Source organism: Zonotrichia leucophrys, chromosome 1 (assembly GCF_028769735.1).
Source record: "Zonotrichia leucophrys gambelii isolate GWCS_2022_RI chromosome 1, RI_Zleu_2.0, whole genome shotgun sequence".
Taxonomy (NCBI): domain Eukaryota; kingdom Metazoa; phylum Chordata; class Aves; order Passeriformes; family Passerellidae; genus Zonotrichia; species Zonotrichia leucophrys.
The window spans coordinates 5,350,058-5,364,273 of NC_088169.1; positions in this window are offsets into that span (position 1 = coordinate 5,350,058).

Sequence of the window (14,216 nt, forward strand, 5' to 3'; positions counted from 1 at the left end):
TGTGGTGTGTTAGTGTGGGAGAGGTGGGAGTGTCGGGTGTGAGAAGAGAGTGGGGAAGGGGGAGCGGGGCCGGTGGTTGGGGCTCGGCCTGAAGGCAGCCATGAGCAGCCCAGCTGATTTCCTGAGGGAGGCGGAGCGCGCCGAGCCCGTAGCTCAGCGCCTTCGCGGGCTGACGGATACGTTCGATACACTCCCTCAGCCGCGCGTTCGAGCTTGACGGGGATCCCAGCACGTCCACACCGCCTGGATGGGTCTCCGCATCTTCTGCCGCGGACACTGTGGAGATCGAGCAGTCTTACCCAGCCCACCACACACGGGCGCTGAGTCGTAGTGGCATCAGAATGTTGGCCGGGAGGTGACAGCTATGCAGAGTTGGCAGGAAGAAGAAGCAGTCCCCAGGCGCACTTGGAACGTCTGCAAATCAGCATCACGCCCTCAAATCTCAGCAACGCAACACTGCAAATCATCTCTGTGCTCTGCCCAAGCGGGAGCCCAACACACAACGCTCGGCTCCTGCACAGGACAAGCACTTCCAATCCGACGCTATGGGAGGCAAAACCTCCCTTTTCCTTCCATTCATTCTTCTCTTACACTCATCTACTTACGTCTTACCTGCCCCCGCCCCCCGCTCGTCCTTACCTTTCCTCTCCTCTCTTATTCTCCACTACACGCTCACACCTAACACCTCACACTAACTCACCATCTCACTAGCAAAACAACACTTTTCTCCTTAACCTCATCTTTCTCCTCTTCAAAACTCTGCTTCTTCCACTTCCACTTTCCCTACAAGAACAATTGACAAGAGCTACAAGATTTTTTCCTGGTTCCACCCCACCACCCCCTAAATTTATTTTCCTAGATAATAAATAAATCTACACAAGTAAAGGTCACACGGCATCTGAAGACAGAACACCTAAAATATCTTGCCTTTTACACTTCTTTCTCTTTCCCATCTCCTGGTAAGCTTATTCCACCTTGCCTGGCAAATGGAGGCTGCAGCCTTTTCATCAGCCTGCCAGAATATTTCCTTCCCCTGCTCTGCTCCCAGCAGCTCTGCTGAACGTTTCCCTTGGCTGTCCCTGAGTGAGTGCTCTCACTTGCTGCCCTGTGCCCAGAGCCTGAGGCTCCAGGCTGGGCAGCTGCAGCCCAGGCAGATGGGATGCCTGAAAGGCAGCTGGGATTGCCAGTGCTCAGCATCAGCCATGGGTGCACATTTCTGCTTCTGAGCAGGGCAGCAGGGTTGGAGGGGCACTGCGCTGCAGGGATGCACAAAGATGTCCAAAAGAGCCTCAGGGCTGGGGGCCTTTTCCCTAGAGCCCTTGTCTGCTTCCAGCATCAAGCACAATCTGCTGCTTCTTCCTTCATCACAGCTGAGGGAAAGGCTGCCTGCATGCTCTGTTTACATCAACAGAAAGCTGTGAGTTCATAGAAATTCTGCCCAGTCTCTGACCAAATAACTCGATGTGTCCAAGCAGCAAGGCTGGCAGTGTGTTTTCTTGCTCTCTCCTAGCCCATCTTGGGATCAGCTGGCAACTGAGGGCTCCTTAGGTACAGCCTAATGAAGCACCAGCTCTTGCAGAGCTTAGCTAAGCCCCTGTGGTTTCTTCTTCCCACTGCTACTCCCATTCTGTTTGCTTGATGAATAAAAAACCCCAAAAACCCAGAAAAACCAAACCCTTGCATCACAGGCAAGGTTGTCCCCCTGCTGATTGCCAGCAGTGCCACAGGCAGCAGCCACAGCAATGAACTGCAGCTGAACTGCTCACACACAGCTCGCTGTTCTGCCCTTCAGTTTCTTGCCTGGGCATCTCTGCAGGGGGATGCTCCAGTAGCCAGATGTAAAAATGCAGATGAAATCCGGTGTGAAATGAGCATGGGAAGCCTTTGGTGTCATTGCTGGAAGTGTCAGCTGAAGACAAATGTGTGCAAGACACAGCTCAGGTGGCATCCATGTCTGGAGCTCTGGCCATGGCTGTTGCATGTCAGGTGTCTGGAGTCCTCCCCTGGGGACAGGGAAGCTGAGATGGATCCAGAATCGAGCCCAAATTAAGGTCAATGTTTAAGGAAAGCCTGAATGTTCTTTTGGGGATGCCCATTTCTTTCCAATCTCTCAAAGATCTCTTTGAATGAGAATCCACAGGATTAGCTCAGATAGCAATTTTCCAGGCAGCTAAAATTAGAGATTGATCCCACCCATGACACAGAGTATAGCAAACCTGAAAGGAATGACTGATAATGTTCTTCAGGATGAAATGGATCTGAAGGCAGATGTGTTTCAACTGACTGATCCCATTCTTCTCAAATAGCATGATGGGAGTATTTCCAGTATGGATAGGGAAGCATTAATATCCTCTGCACAAAGACATGTGGAGGCAGAGCTGTCATTGCCCAGGAGAGAGCTAAAGTGCAGGCCCTGCCCCACACTCAGATTTGTGCTGGTTATTGCAGTGCCAGTCTGTCAGTCTGGAGAGAGGAGCTCCTCAGAGTCCCTGGCACAGCTAGGAAAGGCTGCAGAGTGCTGAGCTTGGAGCCCTGCAAATTCTTTGGCACCATCACAAACATCTCAGCCTGAATTCAGTCGGTGCCTGACTCCCTTGGTCAGTGCACAGGAATGACATGAAAGCCTTTCACAAGGAGCTGCTCCTAATTCATGCACATTTGGCCACTGATGGACTGGCACGTGTCACTAACCTGTCACAGCTGGTCACAGCTGCTACTGTAGCCCCTGGAATCCCAGCAGTCCTTCAGCCATGCAGTCCCTGCCTGTGGGAGTCAGCAATGCTCAGCTCTCTGCCCTGGCCTGGCTTTATTTGAAGTGCATTTTAGTGCAGCACTGCTGGCTCGGGTGTCTGTGCAAGAATTGGTTCATGTGTGGCAGTGCTGCAGCCTCGGGAAAAGCAAAGGCCACTGTGGACTTCAGGGCTGGGATACAACACGTGGGAAAAGCCCTCCCCACACACACTCCCCACAGCTCACAACACACCCCTGCACTCACCAAACAGCCATGCCCCAACAACTCGCTCCACACACACACTCCCCACACACAACACAACCCACACCCACCGCCCCCAGCACCGCCCTGCTCCACCGCCCCCAGCACTGCCCTCCCTCAGCACCGCGCCCACAGCGCCTCACGCACCCAGCACAGCCCCGCTCCCGCCTCCCAGCCGCACGGGGGCAGGAGCCACCACTGCCGCCACCGAGGGCCTTTCAACTCTGCTTTTACTTCTCCTCCTCCTGCTCTGATTTGCTTGGCAATTAATTCATTTAATATCCCCCAGTGAGTCTGTTTTACCCATGATTGTATTTAGTGTGTGGTCTCTCTTTGCCCTTAAAACATGAGCCCTGTATTTTGTCTCCCCTGTGAGGGGACAGTGACAGAGTGGCTTTGGTGGGTGCCTGGCATCCAGACAGGGCCATCTCAGCAGGTGACTCCAGCAAGAGCAGAGCCTGAGCTGGATCTGATCAGAACCCCCTGGATCCTGTTTCACTTCAGCCACTAGACCTGAAATGATCTTGGGTTTTGTGGAGAAAGAATCTGCAAACCAGGAAAAATCATATTGGAGACCAAAATTTAAGAAGAGGCATAATTTCCCCCCATATTTCATATCCTTTAAGAACTGTTTATGGTGTAATGCGGGTTATGGCTCTTCCTAGACCTAAGGCAGTTTGGACAAATTACAATTTTTTAGGGTGCAAAACAAAAAGGAAGGGAAGGTGTAATTTGACATATTTTAAATAAAGTCTTGTAACGGTTAAAAGATACTGAATACCCTGAGGATACTTTGCTTCTGACTTCAAAGTTACCTTGCCCTGAAGATTTGATTTCACAGCTGTGGTCCTCCCTCTTCCTCCCCTTCCCTGTTTATTGGAACAACAGTCCAATAAAAATTCCCCTCTGAATTTTGTCATGTCTTTCTGTCCATGACACTAATGCTTCCCTATCCATACTGGAAATACTCCCTTCATAGTATTTGAGAAGAATGGGATCAGTCAGTTGAAACACATCTGCCTTCAGATCTATTTCATCCTGAAGAACATCATCAGTCATTCCTTTCAGGTTTGCTATACTCTGTGTCATGGGTGGGATCAATCTCTAATTTTAGCTGCCTGGAAAATTGCTATCTGAGCTAATAATGTGGATTCTCTCTCAAAAGTGGGGGGGTCTCGGGGAGATTGGAAAGAAATGGGCATCCCCAAAAAAACATTCAGGCTTTCCTTCTTCAATATGGACTTTGATTTGGGCTTCATTCTGGATCCATCTCAGCTTCCCTGTCCCCAGGGGAGGACTCCAGACACCTGGCATGGAACAGCCATGGCCAGAGCTCCAGATATGGATGCCACCTGAGCTGTGTCTTGCACACATTTGTCTTCAGCTGACACTTCCAGCAATGACACCAAAGGCTTCCCATGCTCATTTCACATCGGATTTCATCTGCATTTTTACATCTGGCTACTGGAGCATCCCCCTGCAGAGATGCCCAGGCAAGAAACTGAAGGGCAGAACAGCGAGCTGTGTGTGAGCAGTTCAGCTGCAGTTCATTGCTGTGGCTGCTGCCTGTGGCACTGCTGGCAATCAGCAGGGGGACAGCCTTGCCTATGTTTGGAAAATTAATCCACAAACACCAGAGGTTTATGTCCAAAAAGGAGACAGAGGAGTCTTTTCTGGCTTTATTTGAAAAAAAGGAGAGACCATGGCACATTCCCATGGGATCTCTCAAAATTTTGGAGGACACAGCCTCCTTTTTATCCCAATTTCCCAGCTGTATTTCCCTTCTCTCTTTCCCCATTGGGCGAGGTTCTTGAGAGGTACAGACTGCCCAGAATGCCTGATACCAGAGATTGCCCTCTAACGTATAACCCTCCCTTTTAATTTTTAATTCCTATGGAATTTAGGCATATTTATTTCCCCACTGTTTCTTTCATCTTTCAAAGTCTTATTTATCAGCAAACCTAAAGTTTATTTGTAAAAGCAAAGATCTTTTGCCATTCATCAGTGAAATTCTTCCCATTGTTTCTTTTATTTCCCAGTGCTAGTTTTATTTACCAGCAGACCTACAGCTGGTTGGTAAATACAAATCCGCTATTCCTCTCTCCTATGATGCGAGGGGTTTTTTTTCTGGATTTTTTTTTCCTTTGGATCAAGCAAACTGAATGGGGATAGCAGTGGGAAGAAGAAGCCACAGGGGCTTAGCTGAGCTCTGCAAGAGCTGGTGCTTCATTAGGCTGTACCTAAGGAGCTCTCAGTTGCCAGCTGATCCCAAGATGGGCTAGGAGAGAGCAAGAAAACACACTGCCAGCCTTGCTGCTTGGACACATCGAGTTATTTGGTCAGAGACTGGGCAGAATTTCTATGAACTCACAGCTTTCCATTGATGTAAACAGAGCATGCAGGCAGCCTTTCCCTCAGCTGTGATGAAGGAAGAAGCAGCAGATTGTGCTTGATGCTGGAAGCAGACAGGGGCTCTAGGGAAAAGGCCCCCAGCCCTGAGGCTCTTTTGGACATCTTTGTGCATCCCTGCAGCGCAGTGCCCCTCCAACTCTGCTGCCCTGCTCAGAAGCAGAAATGTGCACCCATGGCTGACGCTGAGCACTGGCAATCCCAGCTGCCTTTCAGGCATCCCATCTGCCTGGGCTGCAGCTGCCCAGCCTGGAGCCTCAGGCTCTGGGCACAGGGCAGCAAGTGAGAGCACTCACTCAGGGACAGCCAAGGGAAACGTTCAGCAGAGCTGCTGGGAGCAGAGCAGGGGAAGGAAATATTCTGGCAGGCTGATGAAAAGGCTGCAGCCTCCATTTGCAGGCCAACGTGGAAATCAGCCATGGCACCAATCTCCTGAAATCCTTTAGCTCTGCCTCCCTCTGCACTGCCAAGGGATGGAGTCAAGCACCTGGCAAAGGGGGACACACATATCACCAGGGAAGGCTAGGCAGAAGGAAATGCCTGAAAGCGAAAGATTGATGCCTGGAGGGAAGATTTGACTTGTGCTTCGTACCTGAAAGCTGTTTCTAAAGGCAATTCTCAGCCAGTACCCAAACTCAGCTTTTTCTCAGCAAAAGCTGCAAGCAGCACCTCTCCCACATCACCTGGTCCCTGGGCACTCAGGCTGGAGATGGGAAAAAGAAAGAAGTGTAAAAGGCAAAATATCTTGGATGGAATTTTCACTCAAACTGCACCTCAGCATGACCAATTTGCAACTTGCTGTTAATGTAAGCTGCTGTGGGTAGAGCTGAAGGAGTTTTCTGGAAAAAATTCCAGGAGAAATCTTGCTAAAGAGTCAAGCTGAGAGCAAAATGGAAGTGGCCACTGTAAAAGGCTCATGCAACTGTTTGCCAGAACAAAACTGCCAGAACAAGAGTTTGTTGTGGACAGAGGATGATTTTGGCATTTGAAAGCAGAGAGTGGTTTGGATGGCTTGTGGAGTATGTTTGGTGTGTTCTGATGCCCTGGCCCAGTTATTTCTTGAGGTTTCTTTATCAACTAGGGAAACAAAATTGGGGAAAAAATAGGCAAGAGGTCTCTTATTGCTCTTGTCAATTATTATTATTGTAGTGAAATGAAAGTGGAAAGAACACAGGTTTGAAGAGCAGAAAGATGAGGCTGAAAACAAAAAGATGGTTTGATTGTGAGCCGCTGAGTTAGTGTCAGGTGGTAGGTGTGCGTGCAGAGTGGAGAAAAAGAGGAGAGGGAGAGGAGAGAATAAGAAGTAAGTGTATGAGTGTAAGAGAAGAATGAATGGAAGGAAAAGGGAGGTTTTTGTCTCCCATAGTGTCAGATTGGAAGTGCTTGTCCTGTGCAGGAGCCGAGTGTTATGTGTTGGGCTCCCGCTTGGACAGAGCACAGAGATGATTTGCAGTGTTGCGTTGCTGAGATTGACAGGAGCTTGGTGGAGGACTAGGAAGCGCGCGTTCCTCGCCCTGCTGGATCTCAATGCAGCTACAAGCTGAAGTCCCTCTTGAGCAGTAAACACGCACAATTGGTGACGCTGGGCGCTGCGCGGCAGCTCCGAGACGGCCGTGGCCGGGGCAGGGGGCGCGGAGCCGCTGGAAGAGCTATGTGCAGCCGATGGTGGAGCTGGTTGGTGATGGTCCGGATTAGAACCGGCAGCGGCGGAATTTGTGGGGCAGTGCCCCAAGGCACTGAGCCACTGCTTCAGTGCGCTCCGTCTCTTTCAGCCGGGCTGCTCATTGCCGCTCTCAGGCCGAGCCCCAGCGCCTGGCTCCCGTCTGCCCCGCCATTCCCGCCCCGCTCCCATGCTCCCGACTCACACAACCACACAAAGCCCAACTCTCACACACCCCCAACTCTCTCCCAAAACCACCACCACCATCAACAAACCACCCATCCCTCACCCAACACACAACACAACACCCACATCGACACCCATACCCCACATTCCCCACATCCCCCAATACACCGCAACACCGACCCACTCCAACATTACCACTCCCCTCCCTCAGCAGGGAACCCACAGCGGCTGGGAGGGGCTTTGAAGAGGCCACTCCCTAAGCACAATCATGGGTAAAACAGACTCACTGGGGGATATTAAATGAATTAATTGCCAAGCAAATCAGAGCAGGAGAAGGAGAAGTAAAAGCAGAGTTGAAAGGCCCTCAGTGGTGGCAGCGGTGGCTGCTGCCCCCGTGCGGCTGGGAGGCGGGAGCGGGGCTGTGTTGGGTGTGTGAGGCGCTGTGGGCGCGGTGCTGAGGGAGGGCAGTGCTGGGGGCGGTGCGGGTTGTGTTGTGCGCGGGGAGTGTGTGTGTGGGGCGTGTGTGTGTGGGGCGAGTTGTTGGGGCATGGTTGTTTGGTGAGTGCAGGGGTGTGTTGTGAGCTGTGGGGAGTGTGTGGAGATTGTGTGGGTGTTTTGAGGGGTTTTGTGTGGTGTGTTTGTGTGAGCGTGGGGTGTTTGGGGGTGGGTGTGTGTGTTGTGGAGTTGTGTGTTTTGGTGTGTTGTGGGGTGTGGGTAGAGGGTGTTGTTGTGGGTGTTGGGTGCGGGGGTGTATGTGTGGGTTGTTAGTTGTTGTTGTTGTTTTTGTGCGGGAGTTGTGTGTGTGTTGTTTGTGGTGTGTTAGTGTGGGAGAGGTGGGAGTGTCGGGTGTGAGAGGAGAGGGGAAGAGGGGAGCGGGGCCGGTGGTTGGGGCTCGGCCTGAAGGCAGCCATGAGCAGGGAGGCGGAGCAGCTGGGAGCTTTGGCTCAGCGCCTTCGGGAGCTGCCGCTACTTTCTTGAGCTTTCTTGAGGCTGGTGTTCGAGGACAGGCCAGAAGCAATGTCATCAACCGGAGAGCGCCCGGGGCGGCTCCGCGTCCTCTGACAGCGGCGGCAGCGAGTTCCAAGCACCCCGTGCAACGCTTGCGCCACAAGGATTCCGAGTCATAGTGGCTTCAGAAGGTTGGCCGGCAAGGGACAAGGAAAGTGCACTTCAAAGGCTCCACACTACCGATCATCTCAGTAACGCAACACTGCAAATCATCTCTGTGCTCTGCTCCAGCGGGAGCCCAACACGACGATGAAACGTTCTCGGCTCCTGCACAGGACAGGCACTTCCAAACTAACTTAATGGGAGACAAAAATCTCCCTTTTCTTTTCCTTCCATTCATTCTTCTCTTACACTCATCTGCTTACTTCTTACCTCCCCCCTCCAACCGCTCGTCCTTTCCTTTCCTCTCCTCTCTTATTCTCCACTACACGCTCACACCTAACACCTCACACTAACTCACCACCTCACTGGCAAAACAACACTTCTCCTTAACCTCATCTTTCTCCTCTTCAAACCTCTGCTTCTTCCACTTTCCCTACAAGAAGAATTGACAAGAGCTACAAGACTTTTTCCTGGTGTCCCCCCCCACCCCCCCAAATTTATTTTCCTAGATGATAAGTAAATCTACGCAAATAAAGGTCACACGGCATCAGAAGACAGCAGAACTAAAATATTTTGCCTTTTACACTTCTTTCTCTTTCCCATCTCCGCGGTGACCTTATTCCACCTTGCCCTGCAAATGGAGGCTGCAGCCTTTTCATCAGCCTGCCAGAGTATTTCCTTCCCCTGACCTCCTCCCAGCAGCTCTGCTGAAGGTTTCCCTTGGCTGTCCCTGAGTGAGTGCTCTCACTTGCTCTCACTTTAGTAAAAATATGTGAAATTATACCTTCCACTCCCTTTTTTTTTTTTACAGCCTATAAAATTGTAATTGCCCAAACTGTCCTAGGTTTGGCAAGAGCCATATCCCAAATTAAATTGTGAAAAACAGCAATCACTTGTTTTTACATTTTTAAAAAGTTTAATAGCAATGAAATGGTTATAACAGTAGTAATAGAATTAGAGTAATAATAATTTGGACAATTTGAATTAGGACAAGATGAGACAATAGAAACAAAGAGTTTTAGATGTCCAGGTACATTTTTCTGGGCAGCAGGAGCCTGAAAATGGACACCCATGAACAGAGGATTAACCTTTAACAACAATAGCCTGTTGCATGTTCATACACCTCATACATGGTGCATAAATTCCATTCAAACACAGGATTCTGTCTGGTCATCCTCAGCTTCTTCCTCTAAATCTTGACAGCATCGTCCTGGCTATGCAAGGTGGGAAGAAGTTTGTTTCTCCTGATATTGGAGCAATAAATTCTTTTTCTCTGATAGATTTATGTGTCCTGTGACTGATATCTCCGTGCGAGTTCTTTCTTTAGGAAAAAACTATCCTACATAGCATAGTTTCTATTTTAACATTTTGTTGTAATCTGAAACTCTATTTAATACACTACGTAAGAGAACTAATACGGCATTACTTTCTAACACAACGCGTATAATATTCGTTTTAATATTTGCGTAAAGCCAATCATAAAATACATGCATTTTTCACAACACCACAGACAGTGACTCAAATTATGTGCATGAAATATGGGGGGAATAACTATGCCTCCGTACATTTTAGTCTCCACTATGATTTTACCCGGTGTGAAGATTCTTTCCTCACAAAACCCAAGATCATTTCAGGTCTAGTGGCTGAAGTGAAACAGGATCCAGGGGGTTCTGATCAGATCCAGCACAGGCCCTGCTCTTGCTGAGATGGCCCTGTCTGGATGCCAGGCACCCACCAAAGCCACTCTGTCACTGTCCCCTCACGGTGGAGAGAAATAAAATGCTCATGAGTTAAGGGCAGAAAGAGACTACTGAGTAAACACAATCATGGATAAAACAGACACACTTGGGAATATTAACTGTATGGAATTCATTGAATTAATTGCCAAGCAAATCAGAGCAGGAGGAGGAGAAGTAAAAGCAGAGTTAAAGGCCCTCGGTGGCGGCAGTGGTGGCTCCTGCCCCCGTGCGGCTGGGAGGCGGGAGCGGGGCTGTGCTGGGTGCGTGAGGCGCTGTGGGCGCGGTGCTGAGGGAGGGCAGTGCTGGGGACGGTGGGCCGGGGCGGTGCTGGGGGCGGTGGGTGTGGGTTGTGTTGTGTGTGGGGAGTGTGTGTGTGTGTGTGGGGCATGGCTGTTTGGTGAGTGCAGGGGTGTGTTGTGAGCTGTGGGGAGTGTGTGGCTGCTTAGTGGGGTTTTGTGTGGTGTGTTTGTGCGGGTGTGGGGTGTGTGTTGTGGGGGTGTGTTGGGGGTTGTGGGTAGAGGGTGTTGTTGCGAGTGTTGGATGCGGGGGTGTATGTGTGGGTTGTTAGTTGTTGTTGATGTTGTTTTTGTGCGGGAGTTGTGTGTGTGTTGTTTGTGGTGTTAGTGTTAGTGTGGGAGAGGTGGGAGTGTCGGGTGTGAGAGGAGAGTGGGGAAGAGCGGAGCACGGCCGGAGGTGGGGGGGGAGGGGGGCTCGGCCTCAGGACAGCCATGAGCAGCCCGGCTGAAGGAGGCGGAGCGCACGGAGGGATTGGCTCGGTGCCTTGGGACTCTGCTCGGGAAAGTCCGCAGTCGCAGGTTCGAGTCGTCCCGTCTTACCCAGCCCAGCATCGGCACGATGAGCATATGCTGCAGGTGGGCTGTGCGTCAGCGCACCCGCTCCCTCAGCCATCATGCAACACACGCGGCACCGGCCCGGCCCCGCATGTGCTTTGTTTCCCGTCAAGCGAACGTGATGGAGGGGGAAGAACAAACAGCTTCGCCATTGCCGGGGGGAGATTGGACCGCCTCTGCCATCGCCGCAGGGTTTGACAACCAGCAAGGTGGGGAAGGAGCTATGGAGTATCTACTACCACCAATCTCAGCAACGCAACACTGCAAAGGATCAGGGTGCTCTGTCCAAGCGGGAGCCCAACACACAAACACATTCAGTCGGCTCCTGCAGAGGACGGGCACTTCCAAACTAACTCCATGGGAGACAAAATCTCCCTTTTCCTTCAATTCATTCTTCTCTTTCTTACAATCACCTACTTACTTCTTACACCCTTCCCTTCCCTTCCTTCCCTTGAAATTTCCTTTCTTCTTCTTTCTTATTCTCCACCGAGCACTCAGACCATGACACAAATTCAGGGGCTTACAAACAACTTTTCCTTAACCTCATCTTGCTCCTCTTCAAGCCTGTCTTATTTCCACTTTTATTTCCCTCGAATAAGAATTGACAAGAGCCACAAGACTTTTTGCTGGTGATTCACACCCCCCACCAATTTTATTTTCCCAGATGATAAATAAATCTGCAGAAATAAAGGTCACAGGGCATCAGAAGACAGCAAACATACTCCATAAGCCATCCAAACCACCTTGTCAATTTGGATTTTTTTTAATACAGTTTTAAATCTCTACTTTTTTTTTTTTTTCACTTCCTTTTTTTCCCTTTACACAGAGTTGTATTCTTGATATTTTTTTGTCTGCAGGGAGCAGGGGATCACCTGTAAAGTTAATGGAAGAGTTAATGAGGGAATGTAGGAATGCAGGAGATTGCTATTTTTAGCATGCTTCATCTTATGTAATGATTTTTTTTTTCCCTGTGTGGTATCAAAATAGATACCAAAATACCAAATAGAACTTGGTTTCTGATAAACCTGTTTTATGTCTCAGTGGTTTACAAGAAACCCCTGTAGATACTGATACTGCAGCCACCATGATAAAAATAAATCTGAGGGATCTGGTCATTTACACTTGCCCAGGAAAAACTCTGGTGGAAGGCAGCACCTTGGTACCACAAACTTCTCATGGGCAGAACTGAAACTTGGTTTGTGCAGCACATTTCAGGACTGGACATTTCAGTTCTGCTACAGCTTTTATGGTGCTTTCCTTGCTTCTCTCTCAGCCTTTAGGAATTAAACAGGATAGCAAACATCTGCATCACATATTCACTAGGATCAGGGTATGGCTTCCTCTGTCTCTAGCTCCACCTCAAAGTTAAAATAATGATATCTTTAAGTATTTTTTTTTTTTACCCTGTAAATGCCTTAAACACACACATCAATATTTCATAGCCCTTTTCAGCTCCTGTATGGAGACAATGCAGCTTTTGCAGTGTTCTAAGGGAAACTACAAGAGATAAGCTTGAATAAATTGTGGGTGCAACAAACATGTGCTCCAAATCAAGTTAACTAAAACCCTGGGATCCTCACTGGAAGAATGCATCATAAATTCTCTTTATTCCTAATATTAGGTGATTCTTGTATTTAAAATGTCTACTCAAGCACAGTTTAAGCCTTCAGTGAGGACTTCTGGATGGGTCCATCCATGTTGGACTGATATTCCACAGCAGGTAGATATTTGATCCCCAGTAAATGAGTTATTAGTAAATAACTTTCTGCAACACCAAAGGACAGAATCCAAGGCTGAAATCAGAGTCTCCTCACTATTCCCTGCCAAGGCTTGCAGTGGATGGTGAGTTTTGCATGTTTCCAAGGGGGAGTCTTCCCTCGTGGAAGAGATTCTCACTGAGGGTTATTAGCACCTTCTGGAGAGACAATCACATAGGAAATCCTTGAGCCAGGAACAGCTGAGGGCTGGGAGAGCTTCAGGGAGACATTTGACAGAAGCCAGCCCTGTGCTGAAGCACTTTTGTGTGCATTCACCTCACAGGCACTGTCAGGAGGGAGGACACTGCAGGGCAGGGACCACATCTGGCCTGGCACAGATGTTCTGGGCAGCAGTTCCCTCCCTGCAGTGCCCTGCTGCCTGTGGTAAACACAGGAATAAAATACTTACCTGCCTCCCAGGGCTTTGTGAGGCTTATCCCGTGTCTGTACAATGCTACACGAGTTCCAGCCACTCTGGGAAGCTCCCTGATTAGAAGATTCCTCTCAGATTATGGACTCCTGTATGTCATGTTTGGTGGTTGCTCTGAAACCAGTTCTCAGACCTCTGCTGTATTTTATCCCCACTTTCTGCTGCTTCCAGAGGAATGGAGAGGGAGCCTCAGCACACACCCAAAACAATCCCAGCAGAAATGGGAACACTCAGATGGCTGGTGGGTTTTTCAGCATCTGGCTTCTTGGGGCAGAGCTTTTTGTCCCCAAGTGGCAGAGCCAATGCATCCACCTGCTGTCACAGACATCTTTTCATGAAAAATCCTTTCCTTAGGATTTCTCTTCCTGAGAAGCTGTGAGGCCTCAGGAACAAAATGTAAACAATGCTTATCTGCTGCTGTGGAATGCAACAGGTGCATCTGTGATTGGTCTCATGGGGTTGTTTCTAATTAACAGCCAATCACAGCCCAGCAGGCTCAGACTGTCCGAGACAGAAGCTTTGTTATCATTCTTTCCTTTCTATTCTTACTTAGCCTTCTGATGAAACTTTTTATTCTATTCTTTTAGTATAGTTTTAATGTAATATATAGAAAATAATAAATCAAGCCTTCTGAAACATGGAGTGAGATCCTCATCTCTTCCCTCATCCTAAGACCCCTGTGAACATGGTCGCAACCCCCAGGCCTAGTCATGGATCCAGATCCAAGCCAGCAGAGCCAGCACAGCCCCAGTGCCATGTGGACACCACTCTCTGCCCTGCATGTGCAGGACCTCATTGTCCAAAGGGAGGTGACAGAGGATGGGCAGGCTCTGCTCCGTGGTGCCCAGCAGTGGGACAAGAGAAATGGGCAGAAGCCAATGCCCAGGAAGCTCCACCTGAACATGAGGAAGAACTTTCCTCAGCAGTGATTGAGCACTGGGCAGATTGTCCAGAGAGGGTGTGGAGTGTCCTTCACTGGAGATATTCCAGAACCATCTGGACACAATCCTGTGCTGTGTGCTGTGGGATCCTACTGGAGCAGGGGGTTGGACCTGGTGACCCACTGTGGTCCCTTCCAGCCT